Genomic DNA, 26,924 nt, shown 5'->3' with positions numbered 1-26,924 from the left:
GCTCTACCGAATGAGCCAGGCAAGCATCCTAACAAAGTGAAATTTGTAAAAAGGCAAACGTGAAAAGAAATAACAGAATATTTGGGTAGCAAATCCACTTGTTAGAAAACAAATTGGTTTCAATGATGTTGTATTATCTTATGAATATATCTGTTTTTTAATTTTTTTAACGTTTATTTATTTTTGAGACAGAGCATGAACAGGGGAGGGGCAGAGAGAGAGGGAGACACAGAATCTGAAACAGGCTCCAGGCTCTGAGCAGTCAGCACAGAGCCCGACGCGGGGCTCGAACTCACGGACTGTGAGATCATGACCTGAGTCGAAGTCAGACACTTAACCGACCGAGCCACCCAGGAGCCCCTCTTATGAATATATCTTAACATATAACAAATGCCCTGTTTCATGTTTCATCTGCAGTAGAAGAAATAGAGGAGAATACATAATATGTTACATAATATGGCCTCTATAATTCCATTTTATGATAATATTTCAATTGAAATTTGAAATTTAATAACAAAATATTTATTTTGAGGTAATTTTTTGTCCATATTTGTCCATATATCCACATAATTGGCCTTGTATGTTTCAATTTAGCCCAAATTTCAAAAGATAAAGGTGTACATTCACCTGATATCCTTTCCATATTGAATAAGATACAAATAAGACTCAGTTTTCTGAAAGCATGAGGACAATCTAGTCGCTCAGGTGAATCCCACAAAAAGAAATATTAACAGAGAAGGAAAACCATTACATCAACTACAGTTAGCTCACCATTTTCGTTCCTGTTATTCTGGCTTTTACTGCTGGTTTCATTGCTTGCTTTTGCTTTTGTAGATTTATCTGGGGAGATAATTTTAGTTTACATTTTAACTTTTTTCATCAATGTCTTCGACCTGAATGACCATGCAAATCTTCCAAGGCTCAATGTAAAATGCATGTTAAAATCATAATAAATAGAAATTTTCCTCCAGCCCCAATAGTTTCCATCTCAATGTACAGGTGGTAATGAGATGCTAAAGCAACTGAAACCAAAAATTATGTAGACTAAGAGATGCTTAAACTTAGCATGTAAGAAAATATTTACTCCAGAATCTTAATTTTACAAATGGAAAAATGGAGGACCAGAAAGATTAGGTAGCTTGTTGAAGTTCATACAGATCATTAGTGGCAAAACTCGGTTTGGAGTTCATCACAGATTTGAGGTTTATTTTGTTTTGCTTTGCTTATTGCATTGGTTTTCTACCTCATTCTGATTATTTATGTATTACTATTTCTGGAATATATCAAGTTTATTTTTCACAATAAATATGATGAGCCTATGAGCAGAGCCAGGCTTGGTGGTACTTACTGATGAGACCGTCCTTAAGAAAGAGAAATGCAATTGTCATCTGAACGCATTGTTAGGGCGCCATCCAGGGCCCCAAAAGAAGCTTGGTTAGTGAGGGGCCCTGAACTTTCAGCTTCATCAGTTCACAGGAAATCCCTTCTCAATGAGCACAATTAGTAATATTTACTCTAAGACTAATATTTTGCTATAGTTAATACATTATGTAATTTGGTATGTTTTCCCTTTTATGGGGATTACTGATGTGATTATATTGCATATAAATTCATATTACATTCAAGAGTATATACAGTTTCTAATTTCATAAAAATTGGTTTCTTTTTTCATTTAGTAGAAAAGTTATAAGGATCATGACCTATACCTTCCAGCTATAAATTTACTAAGGTGTAAAATATTTAAAATGAATACATAAATATTCAACTGGAATTCCATGGATATGCATGCTTATGATGTTTAATTGAGTGGTTGATTAGATAAAATAGTTCTAAATTGTTACAACCATTGTTCATATAAATCTAGAGAAGATTTCTGAATTACTTGCATGAGATTAATTATTTATAAATACTTTTGTCATGGCCAATGTTATGACACTAGAAAAATGTTCTTATTTGCCATTTTATTAATGGATAGTATGAATTTTTGTCCTATAATTCTTTAGGCATCCAGAAAAAAACACATTTCATTGAAATTACCCCCCAAAGTATTTCCTTATAGAAGTAAAGACAATGTGTTGTTATTTTTAAGTGAAATCAAATCACCCTTCTTCATATCATTATTCAAATCACCCTGGCTAGAATGTAAGCCCCAGGAGGACTCAGATTTTGTGGTCGCACTCAACCCATTGCATATAGGAAACCAAATATCTTGAATGAATTAATATTTTAATTAAATGTGTGCCATGTTAAGTTTGAAGGAATCAATATTGAAAATTACTAATAGTTCATGTATTATTGTAATGTTTATTTTTACTAGACAAATATAATATAAATCTTTCATCATCCAACCTTTGAATCACTAGTACCTCTTATGACAATTGGGCCTCACTCTGTCTCTTTAGATGTCATTTGTGTAACATAAAAAACATTTCAAGAAACCAAATACTTAAGCTTGAGTATTGGCATTAGCAATGCCATGCATAGGAAGCTGCTTCTGCCCTTAATAGTGATTTATCTATTAGTCGCATTAAACAATTTCATCATTCAGCACTCACAGGAAAAATGATTTAAACAAAAACATACTGCATTTTTTTTCTTTGCCCAGATAAAGACTTTAGATTGTCAGATTTAATATAGACAAAAGTTCGTTCCAAAGACATTTTACATTTTCACAGGACATGAAGCGTCTGCTCAAGAAACAATAAAAATGAAAAATGATGCCCTAGCAACTTTTCTTCCCTGATCATTTCAGTTAAAAGATGGTTTTAAATGCAGGAGTTCAAATAGATTTCAGAAGGGGCTTTAGTGATAATCCTACTTGCTGCAATGAAAGAGAGCTCATGAGTCCTCAGTACATGACTCCTGAGAAGTCGTGGGTTCTAAGAAGCTAATACGCAAGAAAATATTATAGTGTTAATACTTTACAATTGAACAGAATGGTATGGTCTATTTATACTTTTTTTTCCAGTTAGATTCACACTGCATTTTAAACTTTGTGATAAAAAAGAAAGAGTTGTGCAAATATTAACTTACTACATTTTATGGTTGGGAGGAGGGAAGAAAAAAAGCACAAATCAGTTTGATTATTTTCCTGGGCTGTACTATTTAATATTTTGAAGGATGGTAAATGCAGAATCATTAATATACTTATAATACACAAAAACAATATATTAAATTTTAAGAAGTTGAAATAGACCACAATATTTATATATTCATACATATACTTGTAAAACTATATATTTATACCCTCATGTCAGAATTTGATTAGGGGAGGCTGGGTGGCTCAGTTTCTTAAGTGCCCAACTCTTGATTTTGGTTCAGGTCATGATCTCATAGTTTTTTTGTTGTTGTTTTTGGTTTTGGTTTTAATTTTTTAAATGATTATTTGTTTTTGAGAGAGAAACAGAATGTGAGTGGGGCAGGGGCAGGGATAGACAGGGAGACACAGAATTCAAAGCAGGCTCCAACCTCTAAGCTGTCAGCACAGAGACAGATGCCGGGCTCGAACCAACTGTGAGATCAGGACCTGAGCTGAAGTCTGACAGCCCACTGAGCCACCCAGGTGCCCCAATGATCTCATAGTTTTAAGATTAGGCTCCAAGTCAGGCTCCATGCTGAGTTAAGATTCTCTCTCTTTCTCTCTCTCTCTTTCTTTCTCTCCTGCCCTTCCCCCGCTCACATGCAAGCATGGATGCACTCTCTGAAAAAAAATTTTTTTGATTAAAGCCTTTTTGAATTAGACATTTTAATGCTTTTTAAATCATATAGGAGTTTATATATTTTTTACAAAGAATAGTACATTATGATTAACCTTTATCCTCAGTCTGAAAAACCTAATTATTAGGACGACTCAAAGCATGTTGAAAAGAGGACTGCTGGCTTGCTCCTACTCTTTTGAGCACTCAACTAGTTTTGTCCTTATTTGGTATAGACTCCTTTAAGAAGGTTAATATTTTGTTAATTATGCAATAGAATTATTTGCCTCACTTATGTTTTTAGAAAATAATTAGCTATTGATATTGAATCTGTTAGGCACTTACAGATCAATTAAGTTCAACTTGGTATTTTATTATATTAGATTGAAACTTTCAGACTAAATTGTATTAATTCAACAAATACATTGCCAAGAGTTTGTCTGGTGCCAGAGAGAAAATTGTCAGCACTAGTGACCCTGCTGTCTTGTTGCTTCAGGTTTAGTAAGGTGACAAAACCCCCATTTATTTCATAGCTGTTAATCTTTGATTTTAGGAAAATTTCTCTTTGGGCTTACTTAAATAAGAAAAAGAACTATACTTATAAATATAATGTGTACATTATTATAATAGATATACCACACTATTGAAGTTTTCAAAACTTTCTTTAACAAAGATGTTTATTTTTATGCTCTCAAATTTAAAAAGTAACAGTATATTTACCTTGATAGAAAAACTGTATTGCATAATATGTGTGCTTGCTAAATGGCACAGAATGATGAGTGCCTCTGAGAGAATACAAATTAATTATGTATATATACTTATATAAAATATATAATATAAACATGTGTAAATAAATAAATATATAATATAATGTAATATAGTTTAAACATATATAAGTGTATACATGTATGTAATATATATATATATAATATAAATGTATTTTATATAAATACCCTAACTTTATATTTTTATTTTTAAAAAGTTTATTTATTTATATTGAGAGACAGAGAGAGCATGAGCAAGGGAGGGGCAGAGAGAGAGAAGGAGAGAGAATCTCAAGCAGGCCCCGCGCTGTCAGGGCAGAGCCCGACTCACGGCTAAATTCAGGAGCCATATGAGATCATGACCTGAGCCAAAATCAAGAGTTGGTTGCTTAATCCATTGAGGCACCCAGGCACCCCTAAATACCCTAACTTTAAAACATAAGTATTGAAGTTTCTTTGGTAGATATTTGTAGGCTTTAGTAGCTGTAGATAATTGCAGAATGTAATTATGTTCCCCACAGCCTTACTGTTTGTGTCAATGAAAAATAAAGTATCAGATCGAATTGGGATGGCATATTCGTATTCGCAAATAAAACAGAAACAAGCAAAACTAGGTCACTACCTGATTTGTAAGCTAAATAAAATACAGCTCTTTGTAGTGAAATACAGCTAAAATTGTGGTTTAAATTAGGCAATAGAGTCCTTATATTTGGCTATAATTGATAAAGCCTTTGACCTTGAATAGGTGACTGAACAGAACAACCTGTTATAACTATCATCTTATAACCTTATCCTGTAATCACATAAATTGTTGATATGAGGACGAAGGTACTTATAAAATATTCTCCCTTAGTCTACATATCTTAAAGACAATTCATTTCATTAAGGGACAGAAAATGTGTATCAAAAATGTTTTAACAAAACATTATACAATTGAAATAGCTGATGCTCTTGTCTACACCTGAATCTGAGCTTCTGATTAGTGCTTAAATGCTAACAAACCATTCTTCTTTGTAGCAGTTACTTTCCCAACTGTTACTTTAGATAAAAATATTTCATATATTAATTAATTGGTCTCTCTAAGGGGTAAAGTAAAAGAAAAATATGAAAAACTCATTGTACTCTAGTTGCTGACATATTCGAACATAAGATAGACAATCAGGAAATTAAAACTTCTGATTTTTAATGAATAAAACACCTTTAAATTGTTCCTAGTACATTGTCTCATGTTGAATGTATAAACTCTCACACTATTTGTTAATAAAAAGACAAATGCTTTGATCTATAATTTTGGGGTTTTTTTTCCTTTAGGGTTTTTATCTTTTATTGACACAATAGTCCCATTAATTTTTTCTATAATACAGCCTATCATTTTGTTTTATTTCCATCATAAAATGCTTGTTTTTCATTAATACCATGTTAATTTTATATAATGTAATCAAAATAAATATTGAGATCAATTTTTCCTGTTTCAACTATTACAAATATAGTTGCATATTCCATAAATCAGTATGAATAAAAACATATAAACTATTCAAAATCCTCAAGCAATAACTTGAAAAATTGTCAAGCAGTAACTTGATTTTGAATCTCAATAATTGCCAAACACTAGAAATTCTAAGTGTAAATGTCAGTATTATAGGTAGAATTTATAATTAGGAAGAATAAGGGGAGAATTATAAGAAAAATGGTGCAATAAGCAATTGGGTTCATGGGAATCCAGACCATTACCTTATGCCTTCCTAGACAAAGTTTTGACCTTGACCTTATTTTTGGCCCTCAGTACATGAAATCACATTAAACTAAAAGCTGCTTTAAAAGAAAGAAAGAAAGAAAGAAAGAAAGAAGAAAGAAAAATCTATGTGCTAAAATCTCTCCCAAGCACTAAGTACATTTTTTTCATTTAATTTTCACAACAGCTCCTTTAGGTAATCGCTATTATTCACTGTTTTATAGATTAGAAAACAAGCTCAAAGAGTTAAAGCAATTGACTTAAAACTGGCATAAGGATACTCACAACTTTTTGCAACCAACTCCATGCTGTAAGAGATATTTTTTATTAATACTCTTCTCAGGTTCTAGCTTAGGAAACACTTCCCTGTCAATCAATTACTCTCAGACAATGGGCAAATTGCTAAGACTTTCTAACGGAAGGATGTGTATGCAGCCAGAATGAGGGGGAAAAAAAAATAAAAGGAGTCAACAGGAAAGGACATTTCAGGGACTTGAGAGCAGACAGTTGCTTATTTTGTTTATGTTAATTTTATTTGTTTCCATTCACTTGAATACAACCGCATAGGTATAGCAGGACAGGAAGGACTGTATCGGTATAGCAAAATAGCATGTTGATTAGTAAATCAACATGCTTTTCTCTGCTGCCTCCAAAATAGCATTTCCCAGTGTCAGCTACAAACTACACAAATTCATCACAATCAAATGGTTTACTGGGATCCCCATCAATGCAATTATTTTATCTAATATACACATTTAATTATGAATATTGTAATACTGAAAAGGATACACATCAGACAAATCGCTTAGTGGAGTTTACTGTCTTGAAATCATATCTTCACATTTTGATTCACATGTTTCCCTATGGTGATCATTTGTTAAGGCATAAAAGAAACATGTTATAGCATTACTGCTATTAAACAGAATCCATTCAAAACTATTTTATAATTTATAATCCTTCAACTTAGCATTTAGGAAGCCTTGAGATCTAAAGCTTTGTACCCAAATCCCTTCACTAGCAGTCCCCTCTTGGCAAAGTATATCTGGTTCTAATTTTAGACTGTTATAACAGTTTTTGACTAGAAGCAGCCAACATGAATCTGTAATAACAAAGGTCAGTTGCTGCTACAACATAAGCAAGCATGAAATGACAGACAAGAGACGTTAGTGGAAAAGGCTATAGGAGGGATCTCTAACCTTGACTCTTAAATCTAGAAATTTATAGAAGGCATATTAACCTGTCTGCATCCCCCTAAAAGATTTGTGATGGGAAGGTAAAGGTAAGTGCTTCATTAAGAGTAAATTGAGGCAGTTGATTCTCATTGTTTAAGACAATTTTGAAGACAGTGGATTAAAAGTGTTGCCATGTTATAAGATACAGAAGATAAGTACCCTGCCTTTGTTATTATTTATTTTCTCTTACCTTAAAAAGTTGCTAAAAGCACACAATGTCAAATAGCTGAGACAGAGAGCACAGGCTAGAATAACCAAACATGCAACACAGAGAACAGGAGTGTTCAAGGTATAGAAGAGGTAGTAGAGTCAGGTTAATGTGCAGACAGTATTGATTAGTTGGAAGAACTTTGATTTGGAAACTTAAGGGACAACAGAGAAACAGGTTGGTTAGAAGCAAAAAAGCATCTAGTGCAGCTGATTATCATTGTCTTGATGACCAAATATTACAACAGTGAGATAAGCCAATCATACCTTCCTGAAAGCACCCCGAAAACTATGTATTTGTTTTATATTTGCTTATGCCATACATACTTTTAATATGTAAATGACAAACTTAGGCTAGGATAAACAAAACGATTAGGATCTCATATGTTTTTCTGTTGTATTGCAGAAATACTTACCTTAGTCTCTCCCTTTCAATTTATAGCCCCTAATACCAAAGTTAACTTTCCAAAATACAAATCTGATTGTTTATTCACTTGTGTAGGAAGAACAAGTTCCTTAATGTGACATTAACAGCTCACCAATATTTAGCCTTTGCCTCCTGCTATCTTAAGCCCTACTTCCCTCTGCTACTATACCCTGAGATTTATCACACTCACTAAAAGAAATACCAAGCTGGAAACTCACAAAGCTGTTTTACAGCCTACTTTGCACAATCTGTTGCCTCTACCCAGACTGACCCTTCCTATATTCCCTGACTATATTATGCATCCCTCAACAGATGGGTCTAATGTCATTTCCTAGGTAAAGTCTTCCTTTACCACTCTCTGCAATACTATAATCCTCTCTTATCTGCTCCAGGTACGTCATGAGTCCATTATAGCACCCATGATTCTAGATCATGATTATTTAATTGCACATTTTTCCACATTTAGTCTCTTAGCTTTTAGAATGAGGCTACGCCATATTCATTTTTATTTAACTGCTCACAAGTGCCTAAAACATTGCTGGCTCCTATTAAAACTCTGCAAAATAAATATGACACTGTCAATGATTACAGAAAATTATTAAAAATAACCTTTTAAAAAATTAGTTCCCTGCTAAGATGACAACCATACCTGTTTAATTTTTATATACACCTGAAGTTCAAGCATATATCTATTTTTTCGTTTAGGCAATAAACCTAGAAGAAACTCAGCAATATCTCAGTTCAATCAAGAAATAGTTAATAATTAACAAAAGCATAAACAGGATCTTAACTAATGAAGTTATTAAAAATTACTAGGTTTTTACATCACGTCAAAGTCAATGTGTAACAGAAAGAAACTGTGGTCAAATGTGGGAAAATTCGTCTCTAAGACACAGTGAAATGGAAATTTTCTTTTTAGCACTGAAGTCTGTTTGGTGTCTGGAAATCACTTGATATGTTAGTTTTGACCTTATACTTGATAAAACATCTCCTTTAAACATCTAGACACTTGTTTTAGTCAAGATGCTGCCAGTTTTCTTTTCATCTGCTTTTCTGATAGAATTTTTTTTGTTGTTTTTTGTTTGTTTGTTTGTTTGTTTTAGAAAATGATAACTCTATGTACTACCTGGCTTTTAAAAACTTCTATAAAAATGACCCAGAAAAAATCCTGTGATTCAAATATAGCTCAAAATATGTTGACTTAGAGAAGTGGACATTCTCATTAATTTTTGATTTACAATGTGGAAATTAATTACTCCTTTACTCTGATAGTTAAAGTCATATTACTCGATATAAAATAATGGAGAAAAACATTTTTCAGTTCTAAAAATTGTCTCATTTTACTATTCACAGTAAGAACACTGTCTTAAATAAAACATATAATTTCTTCTTTATTATTGAAGTATAATTGACATACAATGTTATATTAGTTTTAGGTGGAAAACATTGATTTGAAAATTCTATACATTACCCAGTGCTTACCACAATAAGTACAGTCACTGTCACCATACATTATTACAACACTATTGTCTACATTCCCTATGCTGTATTTTTTTATCTCCATGACTTATTTTATAACTGGAAGTTTGTACCTCTTAATCCCCTTTATCTATTTTGTCCATCCCCCCACCCATCTCCTCTCTGGCAATCACAAGCTTGTTCTCTGTATTTAAGAGTCTAATTTCTTATTTATAGTGATTTTACTTAATGATTTGGAAATTTATTCTGTAAGCATTTATTAAATAGTTAATATTAATTAAATAATATGCTTTACCTTAAAAATTAAATATGATCAAGAATCAGTATAATTTTCTCACAGAGGAAAATTTCTTAAGGCTTTATCTTTTAACTTTCTTTCAAACTACTGCACTACACTTTTCCATATCTTTTGGGAATCTGTAACATCATATGCTGCATTTCAAACCACTGAAGAAGATTAATTTGTTATTCTGGGCTTTAGTTTGCCTAATTAGTCAATTTTTTTCATTCTTTCTTTATTCCTCCATGGTTCATCCACTCATGGCTCTAGCGAACATCCGTTTATTGAGTGTCCACTAAGCCTAAATCACAGTTGCAAGTGCTTTGTGAGATGTAATAATCAGAAAAAAAATTATTTTCACAAAGACTGCAGTTTCTTAGGAGACACAAACTCTATATTATTTTAATACAATATAAAAAAATACTAACTTTATTTAAAAATATTATCAACCCATGGTGTGTTCTTTGTTGCTTGGTAAGGAAAAATTATTTCTTTGGAGACTTGAGTAGAGATTTGAATGGTGGGTATATCCCCTTTGATATGTTATCATAGGGGAAGTTCTTTTGCAGTATAGGATACAATATAAGGAATGTGATGACAGAGAGGATACATGGAACATAGATTAAACACCAGGTACTTCATTTCACTGATTTAAAAACTTATGGATATACTAGCAGTAGATACAACTTTAAAAGGTTAAGGCCAGATACTGATCAATCTATTATGTCACATGATGAAGTTTTCTCTTTAATTTTTTCCTCAATAGTGGAAAATCTTTGGAGCTTTTCAGCAGGAATAGTCAGTGCTACTGCAAGGTTAATCTCAATCTCACAGAAGCATCAAAAGTCAGTTGGAGAACATAGATACGCAGGTAGTAAATTCAGTTAGAAGGCTACTGAAATATATGATGTCAGATTCGAGTAAGATTTAAAATATGGAGAAAACAAGAGGAAAGAACATGTTGTAAAAAAATTTTTATAGAAAGAATATCCTATTAAAATCATTAGGAAGTTGGGGTGCCTGGATGGCCTAGTTGGCTAAGCTATAGACTTTGGCTCAGGTCATGATCTCAAGATTCATGGGTTTGATCCCCAGGGCGGGCTCTGCTGACAGCTCAGAGCTTGGAGCCTGCTTCAGATTCTGTGCTTCTGTCTCTCTCTGCCCCTCCCCTGCTTGTGCTCTCTCTCTCTCAAAAATAAATAAACGTTAAAAAATTTTTGAAAAATCATTAGCATGTAAATGATTAATCTGTTAAAATTCTGTGAGAGGCACCTGGGTGGTTCATTTGGTTGAGCATCTGACTCTGGATTTCAGCTGAGATCATGATCCCAGGTGGAGAGATGGAGCCCTGTGACCCATTCCACGCTGTGTGGAGCCTGCCTAGGATTCTGTCTCAGCTCCTTGCCCACCAACCTGTATTAGCCTGCATGTGGTCTCTCTCTCTCTCTCTCTCTCAAAAATAATCTGTGAAATTAACTTTAATATAAAGATTCATGATATTGATTATATAGTGTAGATTAATATTACTTGAAAGAGTACGAGGTAGTTTGCTAAAACAGTTTTAATTTGTAAATGTTTAAAATTTGTGTGTAAATCATGTATAACATGTTTTCCTCACTTTCCTACCAGTGTACAAAACTTTTCTATATATTAAAGCAAAGAATCTGGATTTTGCATTAGTTAGAATAATTTTTGCCTCAAGCAGATAACTCTAGGTTAAGCCTGAAACAAAAAATCATGGATAACATATTTGTTTTCATTTCTAAAATTACTTCTTTTTTTTTTTTTTCAACGTTTATTTATTTTTGGGACAGAGAGAGACAGAGCATGAACGGGGGAGGGGCAGAGAGAGAGGGAGACACAGAATCGGAAACAGGCTTCAGGCTTCGAGCCATCAGCCCAGAGCCTGACGCGGGGCTCGAACTCAGGGACCGCGAGATCGTGACCTGGCTGAAGTCGGACGCTTAACCGACTGCGCCACATAGGCGCCCCTAAAATTACTTCTTAAAAATCTAGTCACTAATAAATGTAGCAATAATTTAAACTAGACATATGCACATCTATTTCCTGTTTCTTTTCTGAAAGTGAGGGGAAAATATTACATTAATATTGAATGCCCCTTTCATACGAATGATATATAGCAGATAAGCAAACTTTTCTGTCGTCAGTTGTTAATTTACAGCATATAACCAAATTGGTAAAATTGTATGGCTGGTTTTTTAAAAAATTAGTACAGACTAACATTGTTACTATTGCATCGCTTGGTGATAGCTTGTTCCTGGGAAGGGTGTGGATCAATTTGCATAAGTGGTTTAGGTTTCTATTGAAGAAAAGGATGGAGATCCTCCAAATCCAAAGTTAAAGGAATCTGTTGAGATGAACTAAAGAATTTCTATCCCAAGTCCATGGCAAAGAAAAGCACTGAAGCCCCAGCATAAAATGCCCTTTGAGAACAAGGTAAACTTGGTAGTGGGACAGCAAAATGCCTAAGGTCCTGGGAGTTTAGAGAGAGGGAATGCCTTGTGACTCCTTCATCCTATTATGTGTATATATATATATATATATATATACTTGTATCTTTTACATAAGTACTGTTAAACTGTACATGATTAGCAGCTTTTTTCTTTTCTCACTTAATGTGGACAAGTGTCAGTACATAAAGAATTGCCTTTTTCTTTACATATTTAATTTAAATTTTAAGTATTTGATTTTACCACACTATCCCCGTCAGCTCAGGCTACCCAAACAAAATACCACAGATTTCGCAGCTTGAAAAACAGAAATTTGTTTCTCACAGTTCTGGAGAATGGGAGTCCAAGATTAGCATCCCTGCATGGTTGTGTTCTGGTAAAAACACTCCTCCTGGTTTACAGATGGCTGCTTTTTTGCCGTGCCCCCCATGATTTAGAGATAGCAGTTCTCTCCTCTTTTCTTTAAAGTCACTAATCCCATCATAAGCACTTCACCCTCATGAGCCCATCTAACCCTAATCACCTCCTAAAGTCTTCATTTCCAAATGCCATCCCATTGGGAATTATGAATACAATAGATGAATTTTAGGGGGACACAATTCAGTCCATATAACACATGGTCTCTCACTGTATTCTCTTATTCTTTCTTTTTTAAGTTAATTTTTTTTCAACGTTTATTTATTTTTGGGACAGAGAGAGACAGAGCATGAACAGGTGAGGGGCAGAGAGAGAGGGAGACACAGAATCGGAAACAGGCTCCAGGCTCCGAGCCATCAGCCCAGAGCCTGATGCGGGGCTCGAACTCACACACCGCGAGATCGTGACCTGGCTGAAGTCGGACGCTTAACCGACTGCGCCACCCAGGCGCCCCTTTAAGTTAATTTTTTTAATGTTTATTTATTTTTGAGAGAGAGAGAAGCAGAGTGAGAAGGAGACACAGAATCCAAAGCAGGCTTCAGGCTCAGCTGTCAGCACAGAGCCCGATGCGGGGCTGGAACCCAGGAATAACTGAGCCGAAGTTGGACTCAACCAACTGAGCCACCCAGGCACCACTGTATTCTCTTATTCTTTTAGTCTCTCATGCTTCTGTGATAATGTCTTCCTCATTCCTAATCTAGGTATTATTACTATCTTAGTTTATAAATCAGGTAGGTATACAAATCAAAATATTTGAGTGATCTGTTCAAATAAAGAACATTGAAGCTTATCTATACTACCTAGATTGGTTTGTTTTCTTTCATTAATTTCAACTATTTTACTTTTATTGATGGTGTCTCCCTAGTGAAATCTGTTTAGCTTTTTAATTTGAAAATATGTTAAATTTTATTTCTTATCTCCAGAAGTTGTATATTTTCCATTTAAATATTGCATGGTTTTACACTAATCAATTAAGCCAAGTCAATTAATTTGATTGTTCAATTCTTCAGACATTGTTATTTTTCTACGATATTTCTCTAAGGCTAAGAGATGCATACTTAAATTTCACACTATAATTGTATTTTTAGCACTGCTGGCATTTCTAATAGATTTTACATTATGAATTTAGCTATGTCTTTTGGTGCAAACAGGGTTTTTTGTATGGGAACTTTGAAATCAATTCTATATATGTTGTATATAAATATAGCCATATCAAATGCCCCTCTGTATCCTTGTGTGACATTAATGTTAATGCAAATTCTATATTTCTGTTTACATTTGCCTGCTGTTTATTTTTTTTGCTAACCAATTTATTTTCCACTTTTGTCCTTTCATATACATGCTTATTAGAAATATCATGTGACTAAGTTTTGTTAGCCCAATCTGAAAAAGTTTTTTTTATTTCAAAAAATGAGTTTTTTCACCATTAGTATCAAAGCTAACATACTTTCTTCTTTCCTCCTCCTTCCCCTCTTCTTCTTCTTTTCCTTCTTCTCCTTCTCCTTTCCTTCTTCTCCTTCTCCTTTCCTTCTTCTTCTCCTTCTTCTTCTTCCTCTTCTTTTCTTCTTTGTCTTCATCTCCTCCTCCTTCCCCTCCTCCACTTCCTCCTCTTTTTTCTTCTTAATTTATCTTAATATGTTCCCTCTTACTCTTCTAATATTTCCATCTTCCATAGAAGATGCTATTTATCTTATTCTTTACTCTTGTTAATTAGAGTTCTCAATTTATTATTAAATGCTCTTTTAATCAGACGTATTTGAGTCCCATATTTTAAGCCAAAATTTTTTGAGGAAGACAATTTTTTCTAAATAAAATATTCTACCACCCCTCTAATTCCTTCCCAACTCCAATAAAATAAAATACTGAGAAGCTTGGGAATTTTACAAGGATATGTCCAAGGGTGAGTTGTTGTTTTTTGTTTTTGTTTTTGTTTTTGTTTTTTGTTTTTGTTTTTGCCTCATTGATCTTACCTAGAAGTCAAGGATGTTTCAATCTATATATCAATATTGTTCTGAAGTTCTGGAAATTTTTCTTCTACCAAAGGTAAAATGATAACATGTATATGTCCCCATTTATTTCCAGGAACTGCTACTATTCACATAATCTTTCTCCCGGGTTTTTTTTTTCTAGTTTATTTTGTTTCATGTATCCATTTATTTATATCTTTGTTCTATGAGTTAAGCTATTTCTTCCTCTTTATTTCTCAAGGCTACTCATTTGGGTCTCAACATAAATCATTCTGTCCAGTTATATTTCCATAACTATTTAAAAGAAAATAATATATTTTTAAAATAAATACATAAACACACACTTTTTAAAATCTCCATAAATTTTCTTTTGTGGTTACAAATAAATACCCTTAGACTTTCCTTCTTTTAAGCAATTTGGCAGTTCCTCTGTAATTCTATTTAGATTAGTAGCTTTATAGATTATTCTACTTATCCTTTCTGGCATTTGGGAACAGTTGGAGTCTTTTTTCCTTGTGGCAGCAATTCTCAATGCTGGCTACACATTCAGATTACGTTGGCAGCTTTTAAATTGTGGATACTGAGCCCCAACTCTAGCAAATTTTATCACAACCCTTCTAAGTAGAGCTCAGGCAAATATATATATATATATATATATATATATATACACACATAAATGTATATACGTATATATATATACATATACATATATACATACAATATATATACATACATATACATATATACACATATATATGTGTGTATAGATATAATTTTAATATATCTTTTAAATATGTATTTACAGTTTTAGTTGATTAGGAACTACTGTTCATAAGCTCATTGTGTCTCAGGTTTAGGTGACTGGAGTACCCTATTTGATGGAATTCTGACAGATGGTAAAAAAGGTACCATGGACTCATACTCCATTGAGTCTGTTATGAAGAAGCAATGAAACCATCAGTTCTCTGTTGTGGTTTCTGGACAGTCAGAGGTTCCATGTTCTGTAGATTCTCTGTACTGTCCCAACTTCAAAAGATTGAAGCCGTCTGTTCTACATAATTTTTGGCTTCCCAGGAAATCAAAGCCAAAGAAATCCACAAAGTCACTTGAAATGTCAGCTCTCTTTGGGGAAAAATGTCTATGATGCCAATTTTTTTTGCTGGAATTGCTTTTTGATTCTTCTTACTACTGGATTCTGTTGTGTCTCTGAGAAACTTACCCAGGCTATGTCGTGGAAGCCTAATCTCATAGTCTTGCTTCTTCTACCCAGTAGCCTAAAAATCTCATCACCAGTGTACCTCCCAGAAGCAAAAACTTGGAATTGGAAGTAAAGAGGAAGAGAATTTTGTTCAAGTAAACATGGTCCCAAAACACTTCCCTTTAATTTCATTGCATACTGTGAAATTAACTTCCAAATAAGGCTTGACTTATGTATAAATATATCTAGACTAGCATTGGTGAAATACTTCACTTTTTTTTAATAGTTTCATATTGTACCTACAATCCCCTGGAAATTGATATTCTCAACCAGGAATATTACTTTGACCATAGACTCAACATTTAAAACACAGGTACAAAATACAAAAATAATAACCCAGCTCTGAAATATTTGCCACATATATTATGAGATTTAAAAAAATAATAATGTAAATTATTCCTTAGAACAATCCAAGGAGAAGAGCTCATATCCCTAATTTAAAGATTGACAAAGTGAGAATCAAAGAGGTTAAGGGATTTTCACAAAATCACAGTTAATAAATGAATAGTCTTAACACAATCTTCAAAATGTATGACCTTTCCACTACCCACCTGCTTCATTTTCATTTAGCATGAAAGCAGCGTATTTCCCCAATTTTATCTAATTTAGCAGTTATTGAAATATAATCAATAAAGTATAATCAATAGGCTATACATAAAGGTAAGACAAAATAATCCTAATGAATGAATTGCATTAGATGCTTTAAGAAATTAACTACTTCCACAGTGCTGTTCTTTTAAATTCCTTTTTAAATCAATACAACTATAGAAAAGATAAACAATATCTTTATTAATCAGCATCCATCATATTTAAAAATATAATAATAGAATATAAAATAGGCAATGCATATAATGAATAGTATTTGATAAGGAATCTGGATACTACATATTTATAAAATATTTAGTATACATATTACATTTCAGAATGAGGATTCACATTAAAAAAGTTTAGCAGAGTGATGGTAAAGGATGGGACAAAATCTTACTAAAAGAATGAAAATTTACAGAAAGATTTCTATTTGCGTTAGATCTGAAAAGAACAGAATTTAGTCCGACTAGCTGAGGTATAGAATGTTAAAGTTCAGGGAACATATGGGTCATGATAATACATCCAATGTTAAGGGATTTGGAAATGCAATGAAATTAAACATGGGCAGGTGGAATGAGGCCAGGTTATAGAATCACTGTGCAACACCAGAGTCTGTACAAGTGCATTAGCAAGAAGATGCCTGTGTTTGTGTTAGCATGATTTTTCAGGGGCACTGTGAAGAATACAAGACTGGAAGTAGGAGAGGCTGTTGGTGCATAGTGGCAGTGTTATATTAGGGGCCTTGGGGAGTAATGTATAAAACACAGACTCTGTTAATGCAGAGTTTACAATCCATTTGGGAAGGCAAGATATTAACATTCAGAAAATAGAGAATAATGGAAATTTTCATAGGACACCAAATTTGTGCATGCATTCATTTGCGAAAATATTTCGAACTTCAGATATGTGTCAAGTATTAACACGTAATCAGGCAGATGTTAGGTTTAGCCCATATCTTAAGCCTGGAAATGTCCCTGTCCCTTGCTGAATTATAAACAAATTAGGAAAAAAGTGTATCGGAATTTTATGTAGTTTGGATTACATATATTTGTTTTTATGTCCATTACTAACATACTGTGTGTAATTATGTATCTTTGAGAACAATTACTACAACTCTGGGAGAAATTGGTTGTCCTAAAAATTATATTGAGTGTCATTTATTTTTTAATCATCCTGTTGTTCCTTAGAGGAGAGCAGCTAAAGGGTATCATCGAAGAACATTTATTTTCAAGTATTTCTATGTCATTAAAGAAAGTGAGCCTAGAATCTCAAGAAGTTGATATTGTCATACACAGAAAGTGTGTGTTTCGGTAGACTCCAGCAGTAATGCAGTGGAGAACAATTTGAATAAGACAATTGCTCAGATTTTAACATCAAACCAACTGAATTTAATATGTCTTTGCCAGTAGGATCTCTTAAATTCTCAACTTCCTTTGTGAAAAATGTCAACAATTATTCATTTTTGCTGAATTACTGGATCTTGATCTACATGTCATATTGAATAATAAATGGCACACATCCCATCTCTCCAGTTTTATCCCAATGGGCATACTTACACATTGACATTTTCTTTACATTCATCTAGACAAGAGTTTTTTTTTTTTTTTTTTTTTGAGAGACAGAGCATGAGCAGGGGAGGGACAGAGAGAGAGGGGGAGACACAGAATCTGAGGTAGGCTAGGGGAGGGACAGAGAGAGAGGGGGAGACACAGAATCTGAGGTAGGCTCCAGGCTCTGAGCTGTCAGCACAGAGCCCGCCATGGGGCTAGAACCCATGAACTGTGAGATCATGGCCTGAGCTGAGTGCTGAAGTTGGACGCTTAACCGACTGAGCCACCCAGGCGCCCCTAGGAGAAGGGATTTTTTAATGGCATTATCACTTGTCTCTCCACATATTCTCTACAATGATATAAAGACTGAGGTCAGATGAATCTAATTAGAATACAGCTCTAATGATACCAACACTCTTGCATAAAAACGTTCCTCAGAGTCTCACATAAAATCCGTACTTTTTTTTTTTTTTTTTTTTTAATTTTTTTTTTCAACGTTTATTTATTTTCGGGACAGAGAGAGACAGAGCATGAACGGGGGAGGGGCAGAGAGAGAGGGAGTCACAGAATCAGAAACAGGCTCCAGGCTCTGAGCCATCAACCCAGAGCCCGACGCGGGGCTCGAACTCACGGACCGCGAGATCGTGACCTGGCTGAAGTCGGACGCTCAACCGACTGCGCCACCCAGGCGCCCCAAAATCCGTACTTCTTAAAGTGCCTTTTATATCCCACCTGCTCCCCTCCCCACATTTTTTCAATTTTATTTACAACCTTTTTTCTTTTAACAATAATATTAGTTTGGGTTCACTAAACAGCAGATGCCAAGGCAGGATTCACTGTTCAAGAGGTTTGAAACAGCCTTGAAAGATTCAAGAGACTGAAACAGATTTCAGACCTTCATGTTTGACATAACTTCTGCGAAGGCAAAAGGGGAGGAAGGAGGATTGGGATTGGGTAGAAAGAGCGTCAGACTCCAACCCAGTTCCCAAAGCAGTTTGGCCAACTCCAGAGGGAATCCTAGAGGCATATCTGCAGGGATCCCCTGTGCTGAAGGAGTGGGCCTGCATTAGCACCATCACTGTGCACAGTCACTGTCTGAGAGTTGTTGGTAAGAAGTGTGGCCTTGGTGCAAATTCCATGGCGGATACAGAAAAATAGTAGTCAATTATAGGCAGGCACATTATTATGGTTGGCATAACCACTGATTAAAGTAAGTAGTCACTCTAGCTATTTGTAGCCTGATTCGTACTTCTGTGTTATGCTCAAGTGTTTTCCTTCACTTATAATGTCTTGCATCTGTGTTTGTGAAAATTACAGCCAAGCTGTAAACCACAGTTCTCTTGCCTCATCTTCTGTGATGTCTCCTCTAATCACCCAATTATAACCCACAGCCTCTATAACACTTTTCTGTGTTACCTCAATGTAATTTTTGCCTTAAAAGCCAACAATGCATAGCTACAAGGAAAGCTGGCATTTGGAAGAATAGCACTTCAAAATATATTGTGATTATTTATTTTTGTTTAGATGTATACAGTATTCCTATTTTATTTATTTATTTATTTATTTACACTTTATTTATTTTTGAGAGAGACAGAGAGAGAGACAGAGAGAGAGAGAGAGAGAGAGAGAGAGAGACAGAGCACAAGTGAGGGAGGGGCAGAGAGAGAGGGAGACACAGAATCCAAAGCAGGCTCCAGGCTCTGAGCTATCAGCATGGAGACCAACGCAGGGCTCAAACCCACGAACCGTGAGATCATGACCTGAGCCAAAGTCAGTTGCTTAACCAACTGAGCCACCCAGGTGCCCCTACAATATTCCTATTTTAAACAATGACTAAGTCACAATCATCCTGAGGAAATATATATTTATGTAGTAAAATATTTGGAGAGGGTCTTTTTTTGTGGAAGGTTTTTGATCAATATTTTAAATTGCCTACAGGGAGCAAACATAAATGGAGCCCTCAGAAATGGAGACAATGTGGCACAGTGGAGTGTATTAGATATTTAACTGGTTCCTTCAGAAGTCTCTCCCATATCCCTACAGTGATACAATAGACTGAAATTTGATGAGAAGACTTAGGGTTTTGATAAATTACTATCATAGTCTTAATCATGCTGAATACTTGCACAATGTTAAATATGTGCCATATGCTTTTCTAAGCGCATTTCTTTCAATCCTTGAAGCAACCCTGTGGGTTAGGCACCATAACTAGCTCCATTGTACAAATCAGAAGACTGAGGTACAAGAGGTTAAGTAACATTTCAAATCACATGGCAAGGATGTATTTTTTTTTAAATACACAGAACGTGTTGATGGAATGGATGAAGGAGGGATATTAGGGAAAGGATCCAATAAATACATCTTCATTTGAAAACATTTCCTGAGTCTTTCAAGTTTCTTTATATGAACTTTTACCACATCAACAGAAGATACTACCATCTCTTACATACACTGTTGGTATGGACTCATCAATTCTCATTTCTCCACACCACATCTAGCATGACAATTTTTGAGAAATAAATGCAATTGCCTCATTTCTCTGCTTTAAAATTTTCAACAGTTTCACATTACTCTTAGGATTAGAAAAAAAAAGAATTCTTGTTCATATATAAAGTCCCACACCGAGTGGTACTTTAACTCTTCAGGCTTACTGCATGCCATACTGCCTGTCCCTTAACTCTCAAGGTTTACTGCCAAACTGGCCCTCTTGCAGCTCCTCAGAAATACTCTGCTTCTGCCTACCACCAAGGCCCTTATACCAATGTTCCTTCTGCCTGGAATTCCTCAACCCCCAAGGGAATCCTAATATTTTTCCAGGTTTTAGCTTGGTCAACACTTTTTCACTTTGGAAAAAAAAAACATTCCTTTCATCCTGTGGACAGGTACTAAATTTTCACCTATCGGTGAACTTCATTGATGTATATTCCCTGCCCCTCTCCACCCCACTGTACACTTAATGGGGAAATGAACTGGTAGAGGTTATACCATAATTATTGGAAAACTGGATGGATGATGAATGAATCCAAGAAAGCGAAATTGTATAGTAGTAAAATTGGATGTTAGCTGACTATTAAACTTCAATGACAACCTTAATTCCATACACCTACACACTCACACACACCATGAATAATAGATGTTAGTGACTTGTGAGGTAAGCAGATTACTGGTCAGAAACCTTCTGCCTAATGGTTCTGTTACTAATATCATTTTCTACTGCAGTAGTCATTCTCAATCTTGACTGAGGAATCAGCTAAGGATTCAGTTAAAAGTTCTCACCCTAGAAGGGTGCCTGGTTGGTTCAGTTAAGCATCTGACTTTGGCTCAGGTCATGATCTCATGGTTCATGGCTTCGAACCCCACATCAGGCTCTGTGCTGACAGCCCAGAGCCTGGAGACTGCTTCAGATCTGTGTCTCCCTCTCTCTCTGCCCCTTCCCTGCTTACGATCTCTTTCTCTCAAAATAAATAAACATTTATTTCTCACCCTAGAGAACTTTGAAGCATCTCTGTGTTTAGACATCATTTCAGTCCAATTAGATCAGAATCTTTGTAATTCAGACATTAGCATTTTTTCAAAAGTTCCCAGGTGATTTCACTGAGTAGTCAAAATTGACAATGACAATCACAATTAAGGAAAGAATGGGATACAATACACCAATACAAAGTGTGTTTATCCTCTGTTTGAAGATTAAGCAAAAGTAAAAATTTATCTTAAGCCAACATGATTTTGTAGGATTGCATAAAAAATATCTCTGTGCAACACAGTACATTTTGCTCTGCCTATTATCAACATTTTAAAATTATATATATATATATATATATATATATATATACACTGATTGGCTCAGTCGGTTAAGTGTCCAACTCTTATGTTCAGGTCATGATCCTAGGATTGTGGGACTAAGTCTTGAGTCCAGACCTGCTCAGAGCTTGGAGCCTGCTTGGGATTCTCTCTGTCTCTCTCTCTCTCTGTCTCTCTCTCTCTCTCTCTCTCTCCCTCTGTCCCTCCCCTACTAACATATGTGCTTTCTCTCTCTCTCAAAAATATATAAACTTTAAAATTATATATGTATTAGGGCACCTGGGTGGCGCAGTCGGTTACAGTTGGTTAAGCGTCCAACTTCGGCTCAGGTCATGATCTCACAGGTTCAAGCCCAGCTTTGGGCTCTGTGCTGACAGCTCAGAGCCTAGAGCCTGCTCTGGATTCTGTGTCTCCCTCTCTGCCCCTCTCCCACTGGTACTCTGTCTCTCTGTTTCTCTCTATATATTAGTATTTTACATAATAATTATATAGAGAGCATATTAATATATTATATATTATAGGCATATATAGATACTCACAAAGCTATATTTATATATACATATGCAAACATGCATATATACACAGACATATATACATATGTACATGCATATAAATTTAATATCATTAGGAAAATGTTATAATGTAATGTATATAAAATGTATATAATTTTACTTATATATTTTTCCATTCCCAATTATGTAAGTTATTTTTGTTTAATTCTTTGCACAGCACAACTGTGAGGTATTAATTTTATGAATCTTATTTATTGATTCATTGCTTCTAAAGTAAAACTATTTGATAACACTGGATTTAAATCACCCTAATCATTAGTTATGAGTACTTACTAGGTGCTACTGTATCCTTGATGGGTATTTTTGAAAACAGTTTAGAAAAGAAGATTAATAATAAATTCATGTCTATATTCCAGGCAATATACATATTGAAACCCTTAGTAATTTAAATGTATTTTGAGACTTGCAAAAGATAATAATTAGTTATATTGTAGTAATTTATTTGACATAGTTATTAGGTCAAAAGAAACTTAAATGTATTGTTATTCATTTGAAAATAAGTGTTCTCGGGGTGCCAGCGTGGCTCAGTCATTTAAGCATCTTACTTCGTCTCAGGTCATAATGTCAGGGTTCTTGGGTTTGAGCCCTGCATCAGGCCAGCACAGAGCCTGCAGCTTGCTTCGAATTCTTTGTCTCCCTCTCTTCTGCCCCTCCCCCACTCAGGCTTGTCTCTTTCAAAACTAAACATTAAAAAAAAATGTTCTGTACCTAAACAAAAGAAGATCTCATTTTGCAGGCTAATGCTTTTCAAATTATGTAATTAATGGCAAAAAATGCAAACAATAGAGCAATATTAAGAACTGGCTTTGTGTTGTCACAATTTTTAATTAAAACATAATCTCTTTAATTTGGAAAATTTTAGAGCTTAGAATAAATTTAGCAATATTTTAAATGGATAATAATAACAAGGTTAGAGAAGAGCAATAATTTTTTTCAGGAAAAAAATTATCTGGTTGTATTGATATAGAAATAGTAAAATAAATATTTTGAGGTACATTATGTAAGTGGGAGTAAATTTTGCTTTAAGTGAAATATTTTGGGGAGTGACCTATCCAGATGGACCACGCCCCACTGATTACTTCCCATGTTCAAAGGCCTAAATTGCCAGTACATACATTTATTCTCTGTAACCCATATAGAAAAGGCTCAGCTTCAGTTTGTGCTACTTTATCTGAAAATTAGGGAGGGTTTGCTTCTTTCATTGAACGGTCTTGAAGGAAAATTATACAAAAAATTCTAATAAATATTTTACAGAGGAAATCATAAGGGGGATAATATGTGCAAGACCAACAGTTTAAGATATATAAATAATTATGTGTTCTGAAAAACTACATTTTGGTAACATAAAACATCAAAAGACATTTTAAAATTCTTTATCAGAAGTAATCATGCAGTTACTAAGCTTGAGACATACAAAAATGTTTCCATTAAATTATTATTTTTTTAGTGCAGGTTTAATGTAGTTACTGAACAAAGCACAGAAAAATATTTTTACACTCTTAACCTTGCATTACTGCATCTGTAAGACATTTTTGGTAAACATAAGGAAAAAAATTAAATGTATCATTCCAATTTTGAAATTATTCTGGTCCACTTACTAACTCTACTTAATGAGACCCTTGTGCAAAGGAATCATCACAGCTGCAAAAGTTATGCAAATCACATCATAAGGCATTCAGAGTCCATAAATCTGTGGCATTTTATATATGTTACACTATAGGACTGAAACATGTACAAAAAGTCAAATAATCTCAAACAGTTAAAAAAGCAAGTCACAGATCAATGATTTTTGTAGGGTATATATTTGACTAGGTAGTTATCAGATTGTATTAAAACTTGTAATGTGATGGTCCAGAACCTATTTTGAAAGTGAACAATAACCTCCCTCTTTCCAAATCCAATAGAAATTTGTACTTGGTCAGAAACATGCAAGTGTATGATTACTCCATCCCCCTAGAAATACTCTCCACTCATAGTTTTCAGATACCAAAAGCTTCTGCTTTTCCTTCCACCTATCTGGCCATTTCTTCTCTGGCTCTTTTGTTCTCTTTTGTTGTAATTGATTTTGAAGCCACTCAGGGCTAGATTTTGGTCTCTGTTACCTTCTCTCTTACTACTCTTTTCTTAACTGCCCTTATCTGATTCCATGCCTTCAAACTCCATGTCATTGCTGAGGAGTCCAAATTTATACATATAGTTCCAACATTAACTTGAACTTATGACAAGTATATTAAACAGCCTTTTTGAATGCTCCACTTAGGTGTCTAATAGTTCCCTCAGACATGATATCTTCAACATGTAGTTTTCAAACTTTTCAGTCAATTCACCTATCGTTGAAACATATTCATATACCCCAGATCCAATCCATTAGCATGTTCTAGCAACAAACCTCCAGTATCAGAATAAAGCTCAAATATTTCCACTTTTCTCTATTTACTCTTTAACCTACTAATGCAAGATGCTATCTTATCCTTTTTGGATAACTACAATTTCCTCCTAACCATCTCTCTACTGCCTCCTAAACTGACTCCAACCCATTTACTACAACCAAATCAAAATAAATATTATGGTGATAAAATCCCTCATTGATAAACACTTCAGTGATTTCCCTTTGCTCTTAGAATAAAATGTAAATTCATTAGATTCATGCTAATGATCTGGCCCTTTCTGATGGATATCTCCTTAAAAACTTCATTGATGTTTAACCTTTATCTCCATATATTTAATCATTATGGAGACATGGGAATGATTATACATGCTCTTGTAAAATTCCGTAAGATATATTCATCTCCTTTGGAAATTGCCCCAAACTTAACATTTATTCATCCTTTCTGATCCCACTTACTTTGAGCTGCCCCAAGAAAAGATCAACATACAAAGCTTATGTCCTTTGGTTTTGGCAGTCATTGCATCAGAACCCTGTCCTCCATATGCATAGCTACTTACTAGTGTGTGTAAAATAGGATCCCTAAGTTGGAGATATGTATGACAGTAATTTGATATTCTAATCAGTTACTTTTTTCTTTATTAAATTATAATTGTATAATATGTGTGAAGGGCTTGCTTACTGTGAATCATGTACTTATTCCATTTTAGTTACATATTTATTGCCTAATAAATATGAGCTCAGCTCATTGAGGGCAGGGACTTTGTTGGCCTTGTTCACCTCTGTTCTTGGCACTGTGTCTTTGGTGATAAGAACAATTTCTAACACACAACAGACATTCAAATGAATGAGTGAATGAATGAGCAAACAAGGGGTTGTTTTATTTTCAGGTTCCTATTGAAAGAAAATTCTCCATGTGTCTCTCAAATTTCTGCATAACTTTGGAGCAAGGCACTGACCCCCCGCAAAAGGATGTTAATATAATGGAAAGTCTTAGAAGAGAGGATAATTCCTCTCTCCAAAGTGAAAGGCAGGCATGCTTTAAAAGCATGAAGATAATGTCTCCTTCTGTAGTAATAAGCACATGGGTTTAGTGCTCATGGCAAATCCATTTCCTTTCTTGTAATACAATCCACTGCATGTTCAAGTTCCAACTGAACTGCAAAAACATTCATTAGACAAATTTAACATGCAAGAGACTATTGTAACATGGAAGAAAGCCCAGAATTTTGGCTGGACTCAACCTCACCAAAACAAAGCCAGGAGCGTTTTTAAGAGCTCAGGCAGGTGTAAGGGATTATAGGAAAAGTGTATTTGCTAATTGGCCGTACCCAAAGGTAAGGTAAATTTTCTGTCTTCACAAGAAGAAGTAGTTTTACAACTTGAAGCAAGGTGTCAACTGAAGATAGGCTCTCGATATCTTTCTTGATGATTACATTTCAAAGAAATAGTTCTCAGGTCCTTGAGAAAGAAGTCCTGAGTTGTAACACGAGTAGGAGGCATTTCAAAAGACTTCCATCTAGAAATCTTGTGCAGAGAGAAATCTTGTGCAGAGAGAAATAATGTGGAATTACATGTTTTCTAAAATAAGTGCTCTAAGGAAAATGAGGTCAGGGCCCTCAAAGCAAGAAGAATCCTTTCTAAATTTTGGTCAAGGTGAAGGCAAAGTTAAGGTCATGTTGGTCATCCTCTTTGGGTCACCCTATTGGAACCAGGGCTTGAAGAACAAGTGAAAGACAAACAAACAATAAAAGGTGATACTCTCTTACTGTTGTTATAAGTAATGAATTACCTTTCCCCTTTGACACACAACTCTCATGTCTTCTACCAATATACGTATATTTATGGCAGTCTAACTTGTCAGCTGGCAAGTAGGGTAAAATCATGGATTCTTCAGAGTCCTGACAATCAGGCTTTGAATTTTGAAGAAAAAATTCATCAGAATTGCTCTTTATATAATGAAATCATTTTAGCCAATATTAACATGATATATAAATATTTAGCAATTGCTAGAATTTAATAAAATTCATCTATGAAGAAAAGAATATACTGGAAAAGCAGTATATAGGAGTATCTGTCTATCATCTATCATCTATCA

At 34.5% G+C, this 26,924-nt stretch overlaps 1 protein-coding gene across 2 annotated transcripts in view; it reads left to right on the top strand.

Annotated features, from left to right (window-relative positions):
- Positions 1 to 26,924, top strand: part of KLHL1 (kelch like family member 1) — a 360,434-nt gene that overhangs the window by 288,782 nt on the left and 44,728 nt on the right. The gene's annotated exons all lie outside the window — the stretch shown is intronic.

The sequence above is a fragment of the Prionailurus viverrinus genome, chromosome A1, assembly GCF_022837055.1.
Source record: "Prionailurus viverrinus isolate Anna chromosome A1, UM_Priviv_1.0, whole genome shotgun sequence".
In the NCBI taxonomy this organism is placed as follows: domain Eukaryota; kingdom Metazoa; phylum Chordata; class Mammalia; order Carnivora; family Felidae; genus Prionailurus; species Prionailurus viverrinus.
Note: the sequence above shows the minus strand (reverse complement) of the source record. Positions and strands in the feature narration are given on the sequence as shown.